Source organism: Toxorhynchites rutilus, chromosome 2 (assembly GCF_029784135.1).
Source record: "Toxorhynchites rutilus septentrionalis strain SRP chromosome 2, ASM2978413v1, whole genome shotgun sequence".
In the NCBI taxonomy this organism is placed as follows: Eukaryota; Metazoa; Arthropoda; class Insecta; order Diptera; family Culicidae; genus Toxorhynchites; species Toxorhynchites rutilus.
The window spans coordinates 326,665,233-326,690,691 of NC_073745.1; the positions used below are offsets into that span (position 1 = coordinate 326,665,233).

At 37.9% G+C, this 25,459-nt stretch overlaps 1 protein-coding gene across 1 annotated transcript in view; it reads right to left on the bottom strand.

The window, feature by feature from the left end:
• The window catches only part of LOC129764690 (heparan sulfate 2-O-sulfotransferase pipe), a 577,061-nt gene that overhangs the window by 276,561 nt on the left and 275,041 nt on the right, over positions 1-25,459 (bottom strand). The gene's annotated exons all lie outside the window — the stretch shown is intronic.

A 25,459-nucleotide genomic window follows, 5' to 3' on the forward strand; every position in this document is an offset into this window, starting at 1 on the left:
AGTTTTTTGGTATATTCGGAAGGAGTATTTATCAATTTTTTCATCAAGTGGTTTTTAAAATTGTTATTTTTATAAATTTAATGGTTTCTAAATTACCTACACAGATAACTTCCTCATTTTTTTTACTGGGATTGATGTAGGAAGATTGTTGAGCAATAACTTTGGAGCAATTGTAATGTAACCATGTACGAGCTTTATATGTCCTGAACTCTGGGTTATTGTCCTGGAAAAACTTGAATCCTCGATTCCATTCCATTTTGTTGACACTTTGCTTCATATTTTCCTTCAGGATGTTCAAGTAAACATTCTGATCCAATACACCATCGATGAAAACCAAATTGCTCATACATGCACCCTCATACCATCCCTCCACCACCACCATGTTTAAACGTTACTTTCAGTTTTTTTTTTACATTTAATTCATCGTAGGCCTCCTCCATACGAAATGATACCGATCGGAGCCAAAAATATCAAATTGGGACCCATCTACGGAAATAACATCTTACCAATAAGACATTGATGTGTTTCATGCTGTTTGGAATGATCAAATTGGAGTTACTATATAGAGGCGAATGAACTGCAAAGTTTGAAGCCTCTTAAAAATAAAGAAGAAGAAGAAGAAGAAATTGGAGTTACTATTTTTTTTGCTGAAAAAAGATTTTTCCCTCTGTGCCTGGGCATTGAAGTTGCCCTCCTTAGGCACATTACAATTTTTTTGGCTCAATTTGTTTTTTTTCGATGGTGTGATGGATCAGAATGTTTACTTGAACATCCTGAAGGAAAATATGAAGCAAAGTGTCAACGAAATGTGATGTAATCGAGGATTCAAATTTTGCCAAGATGATGACCCAGAGCTCAAGACATATAAAGTTCGCATATGGTTACATTACAAATACTCAAAAGTAATTGATATTCCTCATCAATCTTTCGAGATCAATCCCAGTAAAAAACTAAGGAAGTTATCTGTGTAGGAAATTTGGAAACCATAAAATTTATAAAAATAACGATTTTAAAAACCACTAGATGAAAAATTGATAAATATTCCTTCCGAATACATTTTGTTGTTTTTATATTGTAGTAGTTGAAAAAAAAAAAATAAATAAAAGTAGTCTACAAAAGTTTGAGCGTCGCGCGCGTTGTGCAGATATAAAGAATAAGAATTCAAAGTTTTGTAAGAGCCGGTCTAGAAATTGTTCGTAAATAAAAATTCCTCGATTTCTCTGGATGGGGATATTTAAAGTCAATCCAAAACAAGGCTGGCGGCTGGACTTGTGCCTTGGTGGACCATTTGGCTGCAAGGGCCTTGTCGGGACCGTATCGGTTCTGTAGCGGACAAGACTGAGTATTGGCTTGTCTTTTGACATTGTAATTTTTTGAACTTATATCTGTAAATAAAATCAGTTCGTTTTTTTTGCTAAGCTGATTTCAATGCTGAGAAAACAAAATAATATCTTTTAGATAACTCGTCTTGCTCAAACCTCTGTAGGGGAAGGAGGCGGGATCATCATCACCATCATCATCATCATCAATACATTCAAAAACTCGTAGATAAGACGTAGATAAGACTAAATAAGACTAACAGCTAAAGATAAGTGCAATGAACAAGGGATACCATACTGATGATGTCTAGTCTACAAATTTGAAGGAAATCAAAAAAAAATTCTTCAAGAATACTTTTCAAGAATATACCCTAGAAAGGACTTATCGAAACTCCTATTATTCACCGAGTAATAGCCATTTTAGTGTATTAGAGTATCTGACCTGGTACGGCAATAACAATGAGCTTCAAACGCCTTTTTCTCGAGACTAGTTTTTTCAAACTGGCGTACACGATATCTCAAGTTCTACTGAATCGGTTTATATCGAATTTATATGAATATATTTTGTATGCATCTCTCTATCGCATAAACCTCTAAAAAACGATGTTTTTTAAATTTTATTATTCTCAAAAAATCGGGAAACGTAAGAAAAAACGTTTTAAACCGCATTTTTTTTTCAAACGGTCGCCATTTTGTCAAAAAAAGATGTTTTTGACTTGTCCGAAGTATGCGATAGCGGCATCTTTACTGATTCAAAATCTGTTCGATTTTTCTGTTACAGATTCTGGTTATCTGGTTATCTGGCTGGAATCGTGTACACCATGGCAAAACTTTTTTTGAACCCTCTAACTTCATCAGCTCTTAACTATTCTAGTCATGAATATTTTTTCTCCGTTCAATTTTTGTTTTATTGTTAACAGATAGATGAACAAATAATGATATAATGAGTATGTAGAAATTTTCTTCGTTTTATTTTTACGGAGCTCGAAAAAACGTCCGAAATTCGTGTTTCTACACTGGAATACCCCCTTAAAGCGGCCCATAGACGTTCAATATTATGGAGCAATATTTTGGTTTATGCAATATTATTGATTGTCTAGGGGCAATATTGAAACCCCTACAAATAAAGCATCAATTTCTGCATAACTCAAGAGCTTATCAAGCAAATAGAGCTAAATTTGGCATGTGGAGGTTTTAGGGTGCAATAAATGTTTCTATGATGGTTTGACACTCCTCCCCCCTCTCTAAGGGAAGAAGAAGGGAGGGATCTGTCTTTATTTTATCATGTTTTCTGTATCTGTATCAAACATTTATTCCATGTAACGGAGAAACATGTTATTTGCAAGTGGTTGAAAAATCTTGAACGAGAATTGTGTCTGAAAATAATCTGATATTATAATGACTAGTTTTACTAGTTTTGGTAGAATTACTAGGAATTTTATAGTAAAAGGTAATTTTAAAGGGTAGATTAGAAGATCAATCAATGAACGGTTTTGCGATTGGACTCATGAACATGCGCTTAGTAAGAAAACGTGGATGTTTGAAGGTATTGATAACAAAAAACAAATTTTGGGCGGGATGAAGTTTGCCGGGTCAGCTAGTTATTAATACAAATTCAACTATAATACTTCTCACTAAAATATTATTCATTCTTATAACGAGTTGATTCACGTAACACAATTTATACAGTATCTTGTCGACCTCTTGGAAATTGAATTCGACTCCAAGGGGTCGATATCGACCACTTTGAGAAACCCCTGCCCTAGACGAACAAGTATATTACACAAACCAAAATAATCAATATTATTGATCAATAATATTGAACATCTATACTGCCACACACTCTTTACAGATGCACGGGCCGAAGGTTGTGCAGTCCACTGATCATTCAACAAGAGCCAAAGGTTGTACCGCTCATGACAACTCTACACGAGCTGATGATTGCGCCGGCTAGTGACCATTCTATCCTGGATTCCTCGAGTCAAGAAAGACGCACCACGCTAGATATGGGGTACAGAATAGGGAGCGTTGCTGATTAATGGTCAGCTGCACCCCAATAGGAAGTAGCCCGTGTCGGGCACACGTACAGAGCATCGAAGACTGCAACATACCAATTATGAGAACACTTGTAATACTAACCTCGAGCCAACCGCGAGTAATCGGTTACATATTACTAACATAGTTGTAAGACAAAAATTGTCAAAATATTGGACTCCCGGCCCCGTCAGGCTAACGCCACATGTGCCTTAATAAAAAAATATATTTTGGGAAAAAAAAATCTATACTGCCGTTCTACGCATAGTTGTCCCATGTTTTTTTTTGGACATTTTTCACTTTTCTTCGTAAAACGATGTTTTTATACGTCTTCCGGAAAAACACAAAAAAGTAATTGTTTGTTCCCAGCTTTTAGAAAAACAAGATCGGGTTCAATTTTCCCATGTTGATATTCTAGGCATATCTGTCTCGCCATATATTTTTTGTAGATACATAATAAATGGATCGGTTCAAGTACAAGAACTTTATGTCACGCTTTCAGAAGGGCTAATGCACTCATTTCCGGTTTGGAAGAACGAACTGCTTCTCGAAAAAATAAAAAATAAATTACAAAACCAGTGTACACCTAGTTAGCGAGTGCTTAATAACAATGAGATTAATATTTTGCAAAAGTGTTGCAGATCACTCATTTCTTCATAAAACGATGTTTTTACGCATAATCTTCTAGAAAAACACAAAAAACTTATTGTTTGTTCCCAGTATTTCATAAAACAACATCAATCTCAATTGTCCCATGTTGATATTCTTCGCATAACTGTCCCATTATGCATTTTTAGATCCGTAATCGAGATGGATTGATTCAAGTGAGGGGAATTTTTCACATTTCATTATACAATAGTGCTTATGAAAAACCTGGTGTATTGCTAAACTGAAATGCTTAAAGCTTCCGGTAGACAAATATGCTAGAAAACATTGATTGCGTTTTTCTCAGTTGCTGATTTTGGAACATGGGTCAACTATGCGTAGAACGGCAGTATGGGCCGTTTAAGATAGTAGAACCAACTAAAAAAATATAAAAAATGTTTAGTGAAAAGATTTAAAATTACAAATTTCCGGTATATATTTGACAGAATATATTTATTTAGAAATGTATTCAGTTTATTTCAGTAATTCAATTGTCAGTTAGTTTGAAGAAGAAAAAAAAGTATGCTTACAATAGTTTCAGCATCGTTGCGATGGCATTGATGGGTACAGATAATTGTAATTCTTCACATGTTTTTAATTTCAATGTTATGCTTAGACTTGAGAGAACTAAGCTGATGATTCTGAACACTTGTAGAATAATCTATTCAGGGATCATAACGAGATTTTTCTAGGTTGTGACAGAACTGATTATAAATTTCGATGGCCGCGTTTATACTTCATAAATTCTGAAGGGCCTTAAGTGATGGTTCTCGAATAATGTAAATATTATTTGAAAAGACTAATTTTGAAACTGGAATGAAGCTTGGTATAGCTCCATATATTTTCTCCGAGTTGTCGTAGCTTTGATTGCGTGTCCTTGAAGTAATGGTTAAAATTAGGGCTTGGGTTGGCTCAGCTATCTGATCTCAGAAGCGATCGAATTAGGCGACCGGTAGCGAGAAATAGTAATGCGGGTACTATTTTCTATGAGGGTTGTTGATTTATCGCTAGTATGGTAGTAGTAGTTATTCCATTCAATTGTCGATCTGTCAAGAAGTCATTCGAGTTGGAAGTAAAGGAAAGCTCACGTAAAGTTTTAATTCGTTTTTTTGGTAAAAATTATATGCCTGTGGATGGATTTTGAGAGGGTATTGTCAGTTCCGAGACAAGTTGGCAGGAAATATTTCATATTTTAAGTTATTTTAAATTCAGTAGCACAGAGAACTTATCTGTCGTGATGTGTATTTTGCATCTCATCTGCTTATATTCGCGTTGTGTATCTTACCTGAAATAAGAAAAAAAAAACAAATTTTAAATTGTGGGTATGGTTAATCAATGAAAAGAATTAAGCTACAAAATTACTTTATCCTTTTCTGAAATTCTGTTGGTACAATCCGAAACACAGATAGAAAACTTTACGCAGGGAACCAACCATTTAAATGTCACTCGCTATATTGAATTCCAATGCTTTATTTTATTTTCTGATTATATATTTTTTTTTTATAAAACGTTTATTTGTATATGCTCAGTAACATAAGTTTAAAGGAGCAAAATTCTAAATCCAATTTAAGTTCTGAAGTATATATACAATTTTGCTTATTCTACGATTAATATGATGGGGAACCGATTACTCGCGGACGACTCGAGGTTAGTAGGGTGTCAATTTTTTATCATGTAGAGGATTGTACATAAAGAGATTTGGCCAATACTGATGATTAAACACGGAGATCGAGATTTTTGTGGAAAACATATATTTGGAACATGTAATAAAGGTCTAACCGTTTGGTAGCTTTGTTCGCATTTTTTATTAGGGTGCCCATTTCGTTTTCAGGATGGTCCGAAAAATGTTTTTCTCCCTTTTTTTCAAAAATGACTTTTTTAAATATTCATAATTTTATATTTTTTAATTTTTTTCCTGAAAACTTAGGCCTTTTTACATAATACAGGCCGAACTCGATTATATACAGTCTCGGCTCCTATTTAAAAGATGAGAAAAATTATTATGGTATATACTAGTGGAACATCTAAATTGATTGAAGTGATTTTTGAAGTGAAAACTTGTTAGTTTTTTAGTAATTTTTAATGTTTTTAATGTGTTATTATTTATTTTATTCTAAAAATTCATATTAAATTTGATTGTTTCTATTAAATTAAATTAAATTAAAGCTCTCTAGCCGCTCTACAATTTGTCCTTTGACACCCAGCAATATCTTCAAAAATCACGATTTTTACCCCACTGTATAATATAATAGCCACTTAAATTTCACCTCAACGTTGGAAGGTTTCATTTTTTGCTGAAATAAGTCAAACTTATAACGTGAAAAAATTTTTTTTTCAAACTGTATAATCGAGTTCAAAATTGTATATAATCGAATCATATGTAATCGAGTCTGTATACAATTGAGTCTTTATATAATCGAGTACGACATGTATTTATAGTTTTCGAGTTTTCGTTCAATATTCCCATGTGAAGGTTATCACTATGAATAAGTCTGGATGTTCATAAATAATTACGTGTGTCATCGTATCTTGCATATTGTCTATTGCACTCTTTTTACTACAAGTTTTCGTTATTGAAATGAAGGAAGTTCAGACACTCCAGGAACAGTGGGCGTTGTTAGTCTAATTGAACGAATAAAAAATCTGAGGTTTTTCAATATTTTCGCATTTTTATTTAATGTTTTCGAATTTTTCTCGCTGTTCAAACATCGTTTTTGGCGGAGACGAACACAACAATACAAAAATAGCTCAAATTTCCCGCTTTGTACCCGAATGATGCGAGTAGAAACATTTGTGGAAATACATTTTCATATAGACGAATTGTGAAACGTTCAGAGTGTGAAAACATTGTCCATTTAAGCTGCTTTATGTTCTTGAAATTTCAAATAATAATTTATTTCTGAAAAGGTCCTAAGTTTTTTACGCGTTCTCTGCCCATCTTCCGATGTAAGGACGACTTGTTGGAAAATTCAAGGGCTATTCATATATATATTTATGGGGAATTAAAAAAATACGTTTTTGAAAAAAATCAATTTTAATTTTTAAAATACCTTTTTTGTCAGCGAAATTTTATTCCAAAAATTTTTTGGTTTTTTTTTGAGAAAATTTCTTACATCATCCTTTGACAAGAATTTTGTAGGTATCGTAGTTTTTAAGTCATAAATTTTTGTAAAAATTAAAAAAAATGACTTCCAAAAAGTAGTCTAATTTTTTTTTCGAATATTTCAAGTATGCAAAGTTGCTTAAATGACCCATGTCTTTACACCCACAACGTTTCACTACAATCAGAGATGGTGCTGCCAATTCCTAAGACGAGTCGACATGAAATTCGTCATTGAAGTAGTGTACGGAATATGAATCAAGTTTCTACGCATGATTCAAATTCCGAACACTTCATTTTCAAATGCAAATTTACTGAACTTTATAAAAAAATTAATAATCAAAACCATGATATTCTTTGGGTTATAGCCTTCATTTTAACATCATTGACATGTATCGATACAACCTTTAATTTATAATATTAAGTATTTGCAAAGAAGTGACAGTTAAAACCAATGATAAAATGTTTGCGTTAGCAAATTCTGTAAAAAACAAGCATCGGGCTATTTTGTTTGTTGTTTTCATGTTAAGTGCTAGAAATGGTAAGAATCTACCATAAATGGATGAAATAAAATGATATTTTATGCAGAAATCTTCATTAAAACTAATGCTCTGAATATGAATCAAGTTTCTACGCATGATTCAAATTGCGAACACTTCATTTTTAAATGTTATAAATAATTTAATATTCAAAACTCTGACATTCTTTGGGTTATAGACTTCATTCTTACTTCATTTACGGCTATCAATACTGATATAGCGCACTTGGTCCCGAAACCATGTAAACTATAAGAAACAAATACAATCAATAATCAAAAAAGCAAAACCCAATTTTTTTTTGGGAGCATAACTTTTTTCCAAAAAGGCTAGCTAATTGACTTTAATTTGATATATCGATCATATGAATCGGTCCAGTAGTTTAAAAGTTATGATTAAAAAAATATGCATTTTTGCTGTTTGGAATATGAGTCAGCGACAAAAATGGTGTTCGGAATTTGAGACAATAGTGATTAAACATATTTTCCGTTTTTCACCATGAATATGTATTTGAAAATCAATTTTATTAAGGCTCTATTGTAACCAAAAATCAAATAAATTTATCGAAAGAGTACAATTGTGAGTGATGAGACACTGGTTAATGGCCATCAAAGCTTAAGTGATCGGAATATGAAACAAAACGGTACAGAGTTTCTTGAGAAAGCAACCCTAAAAAAAACTATTCCAGCGATAATGACGTTGCTCCCGGAACAAAGGGTCATACAGCTAGAAGAAAATCGGAAATAAATTTAAAGCATTGTTTGCAGGAGGGCGTTCCAAAACCATAAACCATCATTTCATAACGATTCTTGTTTTCTTGCGTGCCATTCACATAGCAAAATTTTGCACTACAAAAACAACAGGTACCCCATTCTCTTTTTTTCCCCGACAAAACCTTCGGTTCCGCCGACGAATTGTGCACCTGCGCCAACGATCCAACCAAGCGATTGTGTACACTTTCATTTGCTGTCGTTACTGGGATAAATCATCGCAACCTTTCCAAGCGCAACTGTCATCCGTGTGCTCGCCACGATCTGATTAAACAATTAACCCCTCAAAATCCACTTTTGCTCTTCCTCGTTTCCTCGCTTTGCTTGACTCTAAATTTGTTTACACTTTTCCTCTGTCGGCTCCGCAAATCATAGCATAGCTAATCCACGGCTGATCAGCATCGCGCTGCTCCGGACCAATCTCCGCGGCACGAGGAGACGTCGTTGATGGAAATGTTAATCAAATTGTTGAACCACCCGCCGCTTCACCGGGGAAAAATCACCTCTAACCTGGGACAACACCATAAACAACAACAACAACAACACCATCATCACCATCATTCACCATCATCATTGTTGTCTCCTTCGTCGTTGCCATAAGCAGCTGCGGCACAGATTTTGAGCGCAATGTCATGCTTTTCATTGTTGCTGGGGTTGTCCGAGTTTCCACCCGAATCAGTAAGGAAAATTATTGGTCTGCGCCTCTGTTTCCTAACAAATTTGCCGCAATATGCATTTAATGTGTATACTTGATTACACCGTTGAAGAGAAGGAAAAGAAAAATCGACGGTTGGCGCGACCTAGGTGAGAGACTAACCTTACAAATTAAGGTCACAAAAAATGGGACCATTCAAACTATCTCAATAGCCTCCGCTTTCCCAACATTCAATTTGGGACCAAACCGCCTTCCCCACCGGTCGATTTCGCTTTTTCGATGGTAAGCGGGAGTGGGGGGAGAAGAATGAAATAACACAATTAGCAAATCATCAGTCTGATCATATTATTACATTTTTTTTACGTCAGACAGTCACGATTGTAGCCACCACCGAGTAGGAATCAACGGGAGAAGGTAAAGGCAAACGAAAACGAGATCAATGTGTACTTGGTCTCATGGAAGGCAAATAGTAAAGTGATTGAAAAAAATCAAACCAAATGAAATGGTCATTGTATTGAAAGAGGGGAGAAATCAAGATCGCCCGGATGGTAATTATCCAATTAGGTGGATTCACAGTACTCCATTATCCGCTCGCTAGACGAACCCCCGAATTTGTTGTACCAGGGAAGGTGAAATCGTAATTAAAATCTCACACACATCTCGATCGATTCGTCCGTGTGGCCGAGATGAATTGCATGGTGCTAAAACGATTCATCGAAAACAATGTTCGCCAGCTTTCGATTGGTAATTGTACGTTTCGTGTCCTACTGAGTTACTCAGCTTACCGAAAATCAGAAAACTTCAGTGACTCAACTCACTTCTGAATTATGCGCTCTGTCAAAAGGCGTTTGTGTTCGACCGATCTTCCTCTCGGTGTCGTTTGCTCACATTATTGGTCAAAAGCCATACGGCATCGACCGTACGTACCGTCGGTCGTCTCCCGGGCGAAGCTGCATGCAGCATGCAAATGTATGATACAGAACTCTTCTCCTCGTTGATGCGGTTTCGAGTGCATTCTGGTTTCTCCTTGAAGTCTAAGCGATCGCTTGAACCGGAGCAAGATGTGGTTTTTGCAACGTTTGCGACACAGAGTTATTTGGGTTACCGCATAGCTATGCGCCCCTATTAGCTAGGGTTCCGAGCACTTCGGTTCGAGATAAAGATAGATGCTCATATGGATTAGAACGCACAATTGGTTGGTGTGTTCGGACATAGAACAGAGCTGCAATTTCTGGAGGAAACATAACACAAGCTATTGACAGTGGTATGAGATCATCACCGAAATACATACAAAGCTCACTTACAGTATTTTCTTTTGTTCTAAAGTTGAACTGAGATGAGACTTTGTGATTTGGTATTTTTGTATTGGAATCATAATTGTAATTGTAATATGTGTAAATTGTAGTTTGTCGCTAGTCATTTATCTCACCGTTCGCCAAATTCACGCTCGATTTGGACACGGTTATCTTTTCGATTTTATCACTCTGTTTCCATATATTTATAAATCCAGCTCGTAGTTGTTTAAAACGCATACAAATTTTGTTCTCTCATAAGTGTTTTGTTGTTGAATTTCACGATACACACTCCAAAAAAATAGAGGAACAGAGTGCGGAGCAGGGTTATCATATCTACAGAATAATCTGTATTTATACAGATTTTTCTGACTTTTTCAAACCAAGAATCTGTAGATACAGGTTACAGTTTTTTTTGATTTTCATACAGATTTACAGATTTTTCAAAATAAAGATAAAAAATTAGTTATGTCTTGATCTCAATAATATTCTTCCCCAACTCATCAATTTCATTTATATAGCATTCAGTCTGTCAGTCTGAATGAGAATCTTTTTGGCATTCATATGTAGCGTGTAATACTGCTTTCTCATGTTCAGTCCAATGTATTGGAGAAAAGGTAATGAAGATGGTAGAGTCATTACGCTGCCATTTCTCAAATAGTGACGTCAGTCGTTGTGTGTATCTTTGATTGCTTACCGCATCCATGTGAAAATGTTATTTTCAGGATGTAATTTATCAATAAAAAAACGTACAGTTTATTGAGATCTCGCTGAATATAAGGCTAATGTGATAGCGTGCAGTGAATATTTGTGAAATCACGTGAAATCAATTCATAATAACTATGCCAATCAATGATACTAGAGCTAAGATTATGCTTCAAAATTGGACTTATAAATTTAACCGTTTGCGGTCTTATTAAATTTCGATATGTGTGTTGTACTGGTCGCAATTATTTTTACTTGAAAAAGCAGTATGTATAACTTTGTGAGATCATAAAAGATGAGGAAGATTCCTTTATTTATTGTAAACTTATGTAAAGTATTACCAAACAAAGTTTTTATGTTTATGTCTAAAAATGTTGGGGTACCCATCCAGGAGACCTCATTCAGTTGTACAAAACAACGATATTGTTAGTGTTAGGATATGGCAGTTTTTGCTTCCGATCAGCTGCCAGGATTCATATTCTCAAGCTGGAGAGAATACAATATCGTTGCTTGCGTATAGCCGTGGGGTGTTTGCATTCGACACATACGAAGAGTCTCGAAGTTTTGGCAGGAGTACCCCCGCTTACTCTTCGGTTCACAGAATTATCCTACAGATTTCTCATCCGTTGCAAGATCATGAATCCATTGGTGATTGATAACTTCGAAAATCTACTCCAACTGACTCTTCAGTCAAGTTTTATGTCTTTATACCATGAGTACCTTACCCACGACGTGTACCCTTCACCAGGCATCTCCAACCAAGTTTGCTTCCCATACTTCTGCAATTCCTCTGTCATTTTTGATCTGTCCATGCGACAAAAAATCCATGGAATCCCAGATCACCTACGCTCCGATTCTATTCCGCCGATATTTTCGTCAGAATATGGGAAAGTTAGATCTGATAAAATGTTCTTTACTGACGGTTCATTCATAAACGGGTCCACTGGCTTCGGCATCTTCAATGAAAATTCCAGTGCCTCTTTCAAACTCAAAGATCCTTGTTCCGTGTATGTCGCTGAACTGGGTGCGATATATTACGTATTAGGGATCATTGAAACATTGCCCATCGACCACTATTTTATTTTTTCAGACAGTCTCAGCTCAATAGAGGCAATCCGCTCAATGAAAGTTGATAAACGCTCATCTTATTTCCTAACAAGAATAAGACAACTATTGAGTGTTTTGGTCGAAAAATTATTCAAGATTACCTTAGCATGGGTTCCCTCTCATTGCTCGATTCCGGGGAATGAGAAAGCGGACTCGCTAGCTAAGGTGGGCGCTTTTGAAGGCACACTTTTTGAAAGGCAAATTGCTTATAATGAATTTTTCCACATTCCTCGTCAGTATACGCTCGTAAGTTGGCAGCGCATGTGGAGTGGAGATGAGTTCGGTCGTTGATTACACACGATTATCCCTAAGGTCTCGACGAGGGCATGGTTCAAGGGATTGAATGTAGGTCGTGATTTCATTCGCGTGATATCTCGGCTTATGTCCAATCACTACAACCTAAACGCGCATCTCTATCGCATTGGGCTCGCCGCAAACAATCTTTGTGATTGTGGCGATGGCTACCACGACATCGAGCATGTTGTCTGGTCGTGTATCCGGTTCCATGCTGCTCGCTCTCAGCTCTCTAAAGCACTGAGAGCACAAGGCAGACAATCGGATATCCCCGTCCGGGATATCTTAGGTAGCCGGGATCCTGATCTTCTGCTTCATCTATACCTGTTCCTCAGAAACGCCGATGTCAACGTTTAATGATGTTTCCTTCGTTGTGTCCCCGTTTCATATCCCTCCTATCCGATCGATATACTTTTACTTAGTCGCGGCAATACATACACACACTCTTTACAGATACACGGGCCGAAGGTTGTGCAGTCCACTGATTATTCAACAAGAGCCAAAGGTTGTACCGCTCATGACAACTCTACACGAGCTGATTATTGCGCCGGCTAGTGACCATTCTATCCTGGATTCCTCGAGTCGAGAAGACGCACCACGCTAGATATGGGGTACAGACTAGGGGGGCGTTGCTGATTAATGGCCAGCTGCATCCCAATAGGAAGTATCCCGTGTCGGGCACACGTACAGAGCATCGAAGACTGCGACATACCAATTATGAGAACACTTGTAATACTAACCTCGAGTCAACCGCGAGTAATCGGTTACATATTACTAACATAGTTGTAAGCAAACATTGTCAAAATATTGAACTCCCGGCCCCGTTAGGCTGACGCCCAATGAGCCTTAATAAAAATATATATTTTGGATAAAAAAAAAAAAATTCATCTTTGTGTGATATCTTTCGCATGTATCACAAAAATAAATAGTTTGTCGTCTCTCGCCTTTTAAATTCCTGTCTGTCTCAAGCACGGATGACAACTTTTGTTTAACTGAGTACCGTTATCTATTATTCATAGTATCACCGTTTTGGTTCGTGAACTTATTCAACAGACTAAAATTCGTTTAGAGAAATTATGAACTGACTCATTGTTGCATAAATTATAATATTAGTATACTTCTTTGCTGTAGTGGCTGAGAGCAAATAAACGACCGCAATGTGTTAATACAGATTACAATACAGATTTTCTGAGAAAAAAACTCAGATTTCAGGTGATTTTTGTAATGCTGCTACCTGATGAAAAATCAACGCATGAAGAGGGATACACTTCGTTTTGAAGCTTTCAAGTTTCGGAATATTTTATGATTATATTTTCATTCATCATTCGATATTTTTTTTTCCATACTTTTATTGTCTCTCAGGCCCAAAAGGTCGATTTTCGGCCAAAAACATTTTTTTGAGATGACACCAGATCTCGACGTTTCATGCATTTTTATGTTATTTGGCATCGAAAAATAAAATCGATTCTCCAAATTTCCTTTACTCTCTCCATGGAAGATTTTTGAGGATCAAAAAATCAAAACTTTGAGCGCTTTGAGGCACCCCTAAATCATGTCCGATTGAGCTGAAACTTTGCACAGATCATTTTTTTGGGCCAAATTCGATGATGAAACTTTTCCCATACATCCATTGCCACCCTAGGGGTCTCCCATACAATTGAAACACAAATTTCCGCATAATTCGAGAACTAATCAAGCAAACGAAACCAAATTTGGAATGTGGAGGTTTTAGGATGCAATAAATGTTTTTATGGTGGTTCGACACTACTCCCCCTCTCTTAGGGTGGGCTGCTATACAAATGAAAAACAAATTTCTGCATAGCTCGAAAACTAATCAAGCAAATGGAGCCAAATTTGGTATGTGAAGGTTTTAGGGGATACGAAACGTTTCTATGGTGAATAGACACTCTTCCCCCTATCTAAGAGTTGAAGAGGGGAGGGGTCTGTCTTTATTCTATCATATTTTCTGTATCAAACATCTTGAACAAGAATTGTGTCTGAAAATAATCTGATATTATAATGATGGGTTTTGGTAGAAGTACCCAGATTTGAGCCATCTTTATTTTGATGCACACGTCTCTGCCCGTAGTTCTATGTTATGGAGAGAAAAATCGGAAAATTTATGGAAAACTCTGCAGGAAGTTTTTCTGCAAATAGTAAAATATTGAAGAAGGTCGTCTCCAAAAAACGTTCGCATTGTTGGAGTGGAATTTCGAAATTATCGTCTATACTAGGTTTTTTCAAAGTGGCCGATATTGAACTCCTGGGGTCAATATACACAATAGTACACCCAAAGTTAATTTTTAGCACATTTTCTGGCATCCCGATTTATTACATTAAATGAGCTGAAAGATAACATAAAATTTTAATGATTTTCATTTTCATTTAAATGAGACACATTTAAATGAAAGCTTTTCGTATAGTTTGCCAAATACACGGCCCAGACAGAGAAAGATGTATTCTCGTTCATGTTCTTCTTTATCGTCTTAGAAAACACCTTCCACCTTATTTTATGATGAGGTGTAATATTATCACGCTCCTTTATCATATCGCTGGCAGCTATATGGATAGCTTGGTCGTGTGAAGTAACTTCGCATTCCAGCCGGCCTTGGTTCGATTTCCATTGACGTCGTATGGCCTTTTTTTTGCACAATCCCAAATGAAAAGAGAAAAGAAAACAGAAAGAGATGTGTGCTCGCATACATACAAACCATTTTTAGTCTTCAAAATAGCTCATTATTTGCGCATTTGACTCTCATGACCAGGAAATGGCATCTTTTCTGCCAAAGATGGCATGTTTTCTGCCAACGCTACACCCAAAGTTAATTTTTAGCACATGTTCTGGCATTCCGATTTATTAAATTAAATGAACTGAAAGATAACATGAAGTGTTCTACTCCCTAATACATGTATATCATTTGTATAATATATAAGCTAGAGCGAATATGAGGGAGCGAAACAGGAGACATATTTAAATGAAAGCATATGAATGCGTTTCGTATAGTTTGCCAAATACACGGCCCAGACAGAGAAATATATATTCTCGTTCATGTTCTTCTTTATCGTCTTAGAAAACACCGTCCAACTTCATTTCATGATGAGGTGTAATATTATCATGCTCCTTTGAAATAGCGCTGGCAGCTATATGGATAGCGTGGTCATGTAAAGTAACTTTGCATTCCAGCCGGCTTTGGTTCGATCTCCATTGACGTTGTTATGGACTTTTTTTTTGCACAATCACAAATGAAAAGAGAAAAGAAAACAAAAAGAGATGTCTGCTCACATGCATACAAACCATTTTTAAGCTTTTAAAATAGCTCATTATTTGCGCATTTGACTCTCATGACCTTTTCTGCCAAAGATGGCATGTTTTCTGCCAACGCTAGTTTGGGTGTACACGCAAAGTTATAACTGCATGAGTTACTGGTCATTCACTGCGTTATTCATACACAGCATTTAGTAGCAAAAAATCTGAGCCCTAGATCGCGCCAGTCTTTATTGTATGTTATAAAAATTGTGGTCTCCATGGCCTAGTGGTAAGCGTTGCGCTTGCCAAGATGGGGGCTTCGGGTTCGATTCCCGTTCGGGTCAGAAATTCTATCGTCATAGATCGTTTTTCTGGCTTGCACTGGTAAAAGGGAACTGTCTAGGGTATGGTGGGATGAGCAATTGCGCATTGCCAGTCCCAAAAACCCGGAAACAGCTCCTCTAAGCGAATTGACGCCGCTATAAGCCGGTCCTGGTGGTACTCGGGACGTAAAGCAGCAGTATCACGATGGTCCTCCTGCGAGATAGTGGGGTTGGTCGCAGGCCTTGCAAGCCGCGCCACTAAAACATCAAGCAACGAACGATACACAAGAAATTGTGAATCAGGCCAAATTGTAAAGACGTTAAGCCAAAATAAATAAATTAAAAGAATTGCTCATTGATACTTCGAAGCAATTCTTTCAACACTCTATTATTTGCTCGGCTATATGAGTAAAACGACGAAATCTTCACTCGGTTACTTTTACACGTTGGAGTTCGCTGACTACCAAGAGGCTCCCGCTTAGCAAGGTTTTCAGCTTTTTTGAATTTGTGTTTCGGATGCAGGGTGACGACTTCAACTTGATTGAAACAATATCAATAATATCGGCCTTTCTGACAAAACTCTAAGAACAAAATTTAAGCAGAAAAGAATATTCACAGTTTCCGCATTTGTCATTGTCATTTGTCATATTATATTATCATATGTCACTCACTTGGACGCATAACACAGGATTTTTTCTAAGATGTTTTAGGATCTACCAAATTTTTAAATTCCCTAATGGATAATAGACCCGTACTATATCACAGCCATGGAATGGGCCAAGGTGATTATGCAAGAAAAGTTGATTATCATCAGCACAGATGAGGAGCTTAAGCAGGAGTACAACCAAGGTTTTCATAATTTCTGATTGCCACGCAATATTGAAACACAGTATCCTACGTTGTGTAACATTGCTGAAAAATATCTCTTCGTTTCTTCATCATCATACTTTGTCGAAAAAGGCTTCGGTGTGGTGACAAACAACCAAAAACGAAAGGAATCATTTATAAACGTATCAATTTATCAACGAACGCGAAGATTTATGGCTTTAACTAACCAATTGAACCGTATTTTGATATTTTGGTAGTTGTGATAGATTGGTTTGCGACTTAAATGTTTTTATAGTCTGTGAGTAATTTGCATTAATAATTATTAATTACAGTTGATATTTACTAAAATTTATGTCTATTTATTTTGTTGAATATGAGAAAATATTTTTTCTCTGTATTATAATGATTTTCAACACCTTTGGCTGGTTTGTCACATTACTTCCATTATTCGGAAGAATGTCGGGAGTGAGAATCGAGCTCGTGACCTTTTGCGTGAGAGATATAGATGTTACCACTACGCCAGATCGCCTTCACCAAAAACTTTTAATTTTGGAACACTTTGATTTTAAATGGGGTTTTTTTTACATCCATCAGTGTAATATCTGAGGTAACAAAAAGCGAATTGATTGTTGATTGTTTTCCACGAAATATCTAGTGTAAATTTACGAGTGTGCTCGGACTCATTGATGTTTTCTTTTCGGTTGATAAATCAATTTTCGTGAATTCGAGCGTTGTTTTCGGGATTAAAAAAGGCGTAAAAGTTCAGCGCATTTCAAGCCGTATGTAAAAAAAAGTAGAGAGCTGTGTTCTTCGGTGGTAAACTGGAGGTGCACATTTGTAGTATTCTAGAGTTCATTCTAAAATTTAAAAATGTTTGTTCTCGCTGTTCTCACTAGTTTAGTTACGTTGACAATGCGGTCGGACCTCGGACACCTCCTTCATAATTTGGCTAAGAAAATGACCAGCCCTGTTGAGAAGTAATCTGTAATCAGTTATTCGGTAGAAGCCCGGTTCTGTTAGCACAAGATAATGTTACTAATCGGCTAGCATAGAAGTAGACATAGAGTTTGTTGCTTGTCAATATTTCGTTCACCAAGAAACATAAGATTTCATTTCAATGAATTCATTGTTCTACTTATAATATCCATTCAAATTTCTAAAATCTCTGAGTATGCAAATTGGTCCATTCATGAACTGCATTACTGATTACTTACAGCTAGAAAACGAAAATCCGTCGGAGTTTTGCTGTCCGTCACTCATTAGCATATTTCCAAGCCAGTCCCACTTAAGCCGTTGTTTTTGGGTGTCAACGAAAATACTAAAATTTCGTAACCTATCTTCGACCGAATTAGATATTATTCGTTTGTAATGAATGTAATCTTTTGAGGTTCTATGTGAAATCCTACTTTGGGTTTTGGGCGCGAAAGATTGACAAATTTATCCCCTTCAGCGTCGAAGGAAATCGAGAGGGGTCACTCGCCGAGTTGTCCGCCGTTGTTTGACTTCTCGGGAAATAAAACTTTCTTCCTACCGAGCGCGGTAATTAATTGCTCCAGCTTATTTGTATTGCTCTGTCATGTTCGAGAGGGTCATCAAGATTGATGTGATCTCCCCTCTCCAGAAAAAAACCCGAGCGCGAAGAATTTCATCTCTGTAAATAACTCAATCAGCTTGTACATTTTTTCGGAATCTTCGCCGAAACTGGAAGCGGAACCTTTTGAATAAATATTAAACTTTTCCCCTTTCCATTTCCCGGTATTATTTTTTCTTAGGCTGTGTGTGTGCTGTGTACTTGCAAAATTTTCTTATAAAATATTTTGGCGTTTCCCCTTGATTGGCAAGTCTCATGTTTTATGGGGCGGAAATTTGCTGCTCGCGTTCGCCCTTGGTTGGAGAGCAGAAAAAAATGATTATGATTGCTTTCCGTGGGCCGAACAAGGCAAAGAAACATGATGTTGATGTCGTGTCGAAGTATATGAGAGCACATATTTCCCGCCGTGCGCACGTGAGACTTGCTCCTTGCTTACTTCGAGAGCACTTTTGTTTATGAGCGTCGAGGCGTTCGTGTCATAAATGATTATTATCTTCAGGTACTGCTATCGCTGATGCTGCTGTTGATGCTGCCAGAAGCGGTTGGGGATCTTTGGCAGGTGAAAACATAGCTACAACCCACAGGCAGAGAACAATTGGCTCAGTGCAATTTCATTTTCAAATGTGCCATTCGCTTCGGTAATGTTTCCCAATGAGGTTGGCATAATGGTGCGTTCGATACTTCCCAATCCATTATTCATAATTGTGTGATTGACAGGGGTTCGGAGGGGGCAAATCAATAACGGTGCGAATTGAATAAAATTTCTTTTTTTACGAGCTCAAAAGTCATCTCCGTAATTTGATCTGGTTTAATGGTATTGGAGAGAGCGAGCAATAAAGTGAGCCCTGGCTTGATAATTCTCGGAAGATTTTATGGCCCCGGTCGTGACACAATCCGAGGACTTCGAGGGCTTTAAATTTTTCCTGGAGCTATGGGCTCGTCTCGCTACATTGCATAAATTGTTTGGCTTTCTATCCACTTATCTCCTCCGAGCGTAAATAATTCGAAATAATAAATATACATATTCCGGAGCGCACCAATCTCGTGATAACAACTTTCAATGACTCCGGTCCCAGTCTTGCTTTCTGCATTTGAACAATGCGGCTCGCTGTCACAGCGATACCTCATCTGATGTTGCCCACTCCAATTTTCTTTCTCCAGCGGTTCGAATCAATTACGTGCACTCAATCGTATCTACCGCTCCCCCGCCCGACAGGCTGGCTGGAGTGTCATTCTCTGTCCCACTGCCACTCCTGTTTTCTCTCGACTTGGTTCCATTGCCTGCTGCAGCAGACGACCGTCGTACGACGAACCTGGCCAAACCGGTGGTCCATGAACTCACACTTTCACGTGCGGACCGCACTACGGTTGTGGCGAAACTCTTGGCGCTCGTTCACCCAACGTGTCGTCAGTGGGTAAACGGTGCGGCCGGAAAATCGAAAGTATCTGTCTCGTTCCGCAATCGCGCAATCTGACTCCCCCACTCCTTCTCACCGGCGCGATAGATTCAGGAGCGCAGATAAATTTACTTTCAGATTGGGCACTCGCATATTTGCGTTGTTTGTCAGAGGGATTTCTCGCTTTTTATCTCCATCAAACCGCAATCGGCTCAATGGGGTGGGCGGTGCGTAAGGTGTCTTTGTGGTACTGACGGCTTTTCCGAAACAACTTGAATATTTTAAAGTTTAAATCGCGGAGCGTGGAAATAAACAGTCGGAAAATTATGCCGTGAATTATAGCACAAATTGATGGAAAACGTTATAGCCACAGCATGAATAGCGGTTCACATCATGAACTGAAACCAAATTTTTGATTAATGAATGAGAAAATGGGTACGACGAAAAATGCGTTATTCTAAAAGTTTCTTAGAAAATAATGAAGACTGTTGTCTCCGCTCAGAGAGGGGTCTGAGCAGAGTTCCAGAGTTAAGAGTAGACTGGCTACCCGATGTAGTAGAGAAATGATAAGATCGAATATAGACAAAGCAGGTTTGATCTATACTGATCGATGAGTTTATTGCGACTAACTTGCTCTGAACTTTTCGTGCCCTATTTATTCGATTGGCCCATAGTCATTTGAATAGTCTATAGCAATTGTTTCTTTGGTCGGGTTCCATCTCGAATGTTCGCTATAAACAATATGCTTGGTGTAGCGAGTTCGTTTCCATGCGTTCCCTATTCCGTGACAATTGGGTTGTTATTGTTTATACGAGTGTTATGATTGTCGTGTTGTCCTCAAAGGTGAGTATTATGTGTTGTCCAATTGAGCTTGAGCTTGAGCTTGGGTAGACTGTACAGTTCGTAGTTGCTCTCCGTGATTGACCTGAACCAACCAAATTGCACAAAGAACACACAGAATGACGCTTGGGACTAGCAAATCATTCTCGTAGGTAAAAATCAGGATTCACTGTGGTAAGTGATGTGATTATGTAAAGGAGAACTATCGACCACTCGACGAATCGAAAACCCTAGAACCTTGTGTTACGACACGCGGCAGAAATTGTATTTAGGTATCCTGAAAAGGAAACCCTGTAATATGAATTAGACCGACTATATATTTTATTATTTATCGCGTGTACTCTTCATCCAAATCCAATCGCGACGCCGGAGAGCTATCCTTGGGAAACCTGAGTAGTTAAGCGAGAGAAATCTTTATTTCCTATTATTTATCGTACGTACTTTTCATTAAAATAACTCTACGAATTATCTCTAGGCAACCTTTCATCGACATAACTCTCCGCGTCATCTTTGGGAAACCTGAGAATATAACCGAGAGAAATCTATATATTCTACAGAGGCTATCCATGGTTTATCTCAAGGGCCACTCGTAGGCTGTGAATCACTCGGCTACTAAAAGAAATTTGACATTTGATTTGCCCGTTTGAGGATCGCGATCTTCTCAATTCTACAAAAAAAAATCGAACTTTTTCGTCTTTATGTCAACACCCGTTGATGGAGGGTATCTATGGGTTAACATCTATGCACACAATTACGTAATCAACTATCAGATATCCAATTCACCATTTTTTGCTGACATATCCGATTAAACAGATTGTAGCAGATTGTACCAAATTTGCACCAATCGCCCAAATCCAAAAGAATGATGGTCGAACAATGATTGATCACGGCACTCACAACAAACATAAGAACGGCGTAACTTAAATTCAACACAACATCGGCCAAACTGCCACGCAAATGCCTTGACTGCATGTACATATGATACATTTGCATGTACATGCAAACACATGACCCGCAAGAGAGAACACTGGAAGCTGTGCTGCATTCAAGCTGCGTTACCATTGCGACAACGTAAGCTACAACATAAATCGAATTGAACAGTAGCACTTCACCAATCCTTTCCTCCACCAACAACTAGCCCACACTCGGTGAGTATTATGTGTTGTCCAATTATATGTAAACAATTATCTTTTCAGGCTGTGACTAACTAAAAGGTAGGTAAGCATACGTATCTGGGTAGGGGAAGCGAGGGTAAGCCCGCCACTGAGGATAAGACCGGCACCCCCTGAGTTTTACTAGAAAACTCTGATTAACTACGTTTTTGAATACTCTACATGTTAGTATTTATTATTTTAGTCGTTTTCAATCACATCGAACCCACCGTCATCCGTCAATTGTCAAAATATAAATCAAAACAAACGCGAGTGCCGATGATATGTAGCCGGATGTAATTTTCCGTCAGTGAAGTTTAAGCTTTTATTGTTGAACGCGGTTTCAAATTCTTTTCCGTTGCACTACAGTTTGTCCCCTGGATTGTTAGTAATCACTGGGATTCGAGTTGAGGTAAGTTAAAGCAATAAGTTAATAGAAATAGTCTTCTTGAAAAATGTGTGCTGTCGGGGTAAGTCCGTCACCCTTTCAGTGGGGGATCCCGGCATGGTTTGCGTTTAGTTGAAGGTTTCTAAGACATATTTTCCATCAATTTCAGATGCTTCGCAGCTACCAAAGGAAAACGAATCGAGGGAGTTGGTCCCAGGAGAACCTCACCCTTGCAAAAGAGGCTATTGTTAGTGGAGTTTCTATCAAACGTGCTTCCACGACTTTTGAACTACTGATGTAAATTTAATGTTGGATTTAAGCTGTTCGATAAAATTAAATGAACTTCATCATTGAACGAAAAATAATGGCTGTATGGTCTTAACGAAAATAATAAACTAATTACAACTAAACATAATTATAATTAGTTTTATTGCCATCATAATCACAAAAACCTGAAATCTTCTCTGTGATTTCAAGGCGAATCCTAGAGTGATTAAAAGCGTCGTATGACGGATATTGATTCAAGTAAGAAGAAAAACTGACCACCGGTAAGTGTTCAATGTGGTCCTAGATTCCATTAAACTTGTAATTGAATTGTGGTGTGGTTTGGTGATATCTTCTCCATATTCCATGTTCATCGGAACTTGTTCCGACCATATCTCCGGAATCGGTTGAGCGATTCGAACCATACTCGACATTTCGAATTAGAATACCTTCTATTTGCCGACTGTCACATTCAAACTGGTTCTATCTGTTGCCAAGTAGATGACGGTCTTACCCCATAGGGTACCGGTGTTACCCCCATGGGGTGCCGGTTTCACCCGCACTGGTTGATGAGCTTAATTTTTATGGCAGTTTTTTAAATTGACTATTACTTGAGAAAATTACCTTTAAATGTACTGATATTCCTTATAAAGGGTGTGTCACATCAAATTGCATCACGGAAAAAACGCTGTAGAAATTTAATTTTTAGGAATTATATCTTCAGCTTTCGCTTATAATCAGATAAGAGTGTATAGATCACGTTGGCCATGCTTCACTGTCAATTTTTCGTAAATTTGGAAAAATGTCGTCGAACGAAAAAGAGCGTCGTGAATTAATCCTGTACACTCATTTCGAGAATCCGGAGTTGTCACATCGGGACATCGGTAAGATGCTGGGAATCGTCCAATCCACGGTCAGCAGAGTACTAAAACGATACTTCGAGAACCTAACCATCGACCGGAAGGTGAAGAACGGTAAAAATGGATGCTCCGTCAGTGAAAAAGATCACAAGCGCGTAGTTAAGCAGTTTAGACGTGATCCGAGAAGTTCGGTCCGGGATGTCGCCAATAAGCTGAATTTGTCAAGTTCATTCGTCCAGCGGACCAAGCAGCGGGAGGGCCTGCATACATACAAGGTTCAGAAGGCTCCTAACCGCGACGAAAGGCAAAACATGGTGGGGAAGACGCGAGCCCGGAAGCTGTACACCGAAATGCTGACGAAGCCGCATTGCCTGGTAATGGACGACGAAACCTACGTCAAAGCGGACTTTCGTCAGCTGCCGGGCCTGTTGTTCTTCTCCGCACAGGACAAATTCAGCGTTCCGGAGGAGATTCGCAAGCAGAAACTATCCAAGTTTGCCAAAAAGTACATGGTGTGGCAAGCGATCTGCTCTTGCGGAAAGCGGAGCGCCCCTTCGTGATGACCGGCACGGTAAACGGGCAGGTTTACCTTAAGGAGTGCCTACAGAAGCGCTTACTACCACTATTGAAGCAGCACGAGGGCCCGACCATCTTCTGGCCGGATCTTGCTTCGTGCCACTATTCAAAGGACGTGTTGGAGTGGTACGAAGCCAACGGGGTCACCTTCGAGCCAAAGGAAATGAACCCGCCCAACGTGCCGGAGCTTCGCCCAATAGAGAAATATTGGGCGATTATGAAGCAGGCCCTCCGGAAGAACCCAAAAGTTGTCAAATCGGAGGTGGACTTCAAGAGAAAATGGATTTCTGTTCAAAAAAAAACTACAACCTGACGTTGTACAGAACCTTATGGACGGGGTAAAGAGGAAGGTGCGAGCATACGGGCTTGGGCTCGAAGTATGAATAAAAAGAAAATGCCAAAAGTTGTTTAATAGTTTTTATTTTACTGTCTAAATTTTTCAAAAGGATCGGTCTACTGGGCGAATTTCTACAGCGTTTTTTCCGTGATGCAATTTGATGTGACACACCCTTTATCTCATGGCAAATAAACTAGACAATGATTCTGTGGAGGAAACATATCAATATGTGCCCGCAGATCTCACAAAACAATACTTTTCCTTAGGGGGTCGGGCATACCCCCCATTCCCCTATATAATATAATAACTGTCCTTTTTTTCAGGTGCGACTTCAGACTCTGCGGTGAATGTGTTTGTAGTGTTTTTTTTGTGTAGTTTTCTTCTGTGTTGTGAATAAAGTGTTTATAAAAATAAAATGTGTGTTGTTCCTTTGTTGGCCGTGACAGCTGTTTTACTTATTCGATATAATTTTTATGGTTTTGAACACGCTGAATCCAAAAATGCTCCCTCAAAACAAATTAAACTAATCTTATAAAATAATTGAGTTTTTATAATTATTATATTTATAATCTTTTTTTTTTCTTCCCTTCATCTTTACATTTCTTCAATATCCTAGTGGAGTCGTTCACAATGTTCCTCCCTCACAATTCCCAGTTTTCCAGGTAAGTAGAGTTCTACGCGCGATAAGCCACATCACCGATTTATCATCGACACATATTTCCAAGACATTGGAGATCTTCGTAACCCAATTGGTTGCGTGTCCGCTCACTAACGATTGATCGTGAGCCAAAACTCAGGGTCCTCAATTGACAATTTATGGGTATTATTATAGCAGCCATTCCATGCCAAACCGATATAGTGATCCTCAGATTTTCGTTAAAAGTGGTAATTTTGTTCTTTATCGCAAAACATTAGACCCGTATTTTTGTATTTTATCAAATTATTCCACTATTTTCCAAAAATGACTTTTTTTCAATAAAAAGCAAAATTATCACTTTTACGAAAATCTGAGAACCCCTAGATCGGATTGGCATGGAATGGCTGATAGAATAACTATAATTTCATGAAATTATTCCAAGCAGATAAACATGGCTAATGGAAATTGGTTAAAATTATCGATTTTTAGGAATGCGTGGCCTTGCTCGCGCCTATAGTAGATTACTATTATTATGTCAAAACATTGAAATTTGTGAATTTCCG